This window comes from Oncorhynchus keta, chromosome 16, assembly GCF_023373465.1.
Source record: "Oncorhynchus keta strain PuntledgeMale-10-30-2019 chromosome 16, Oket_V2, whole genome shotgun sequence".
Lineage (NCBI taxonomy): Eukaryota > Metazoa > Chordata > Actinopteri > Salmoniformes > Salmonidae > Oncorhynchus > Oncorhynchus keta.
The window spans coordinates 14,629,144-14,629,394 of NC_068436.1; positions in this window are offsets into that span (position 1 = coordinate 14,629,144).

The following is a 251-nucleotide window of genomic DNA, read 5'->3' on the forward strand; positions in this document are numbered from 1 at the left end:
GGCGGCCCATGAATAACAAGACCTACTTTTACACATCTAACATTTTCATGCACTGTGGAATGGATTATGTAACTATAAAACAATGTATTCTTTCGTGGAGTTTTTTTTATAGCTTTTTTGCTATTTTGGCAGTGGAGACTAGTGGAGCGCCAAGTTGATTGCCTGTAGAGGACTATATACTCATCGGACTCCTGTTTTGTCGTTAAAAGATAGTTATGTGCTGCATCTTTTATGTGCAAATTGCATGAATG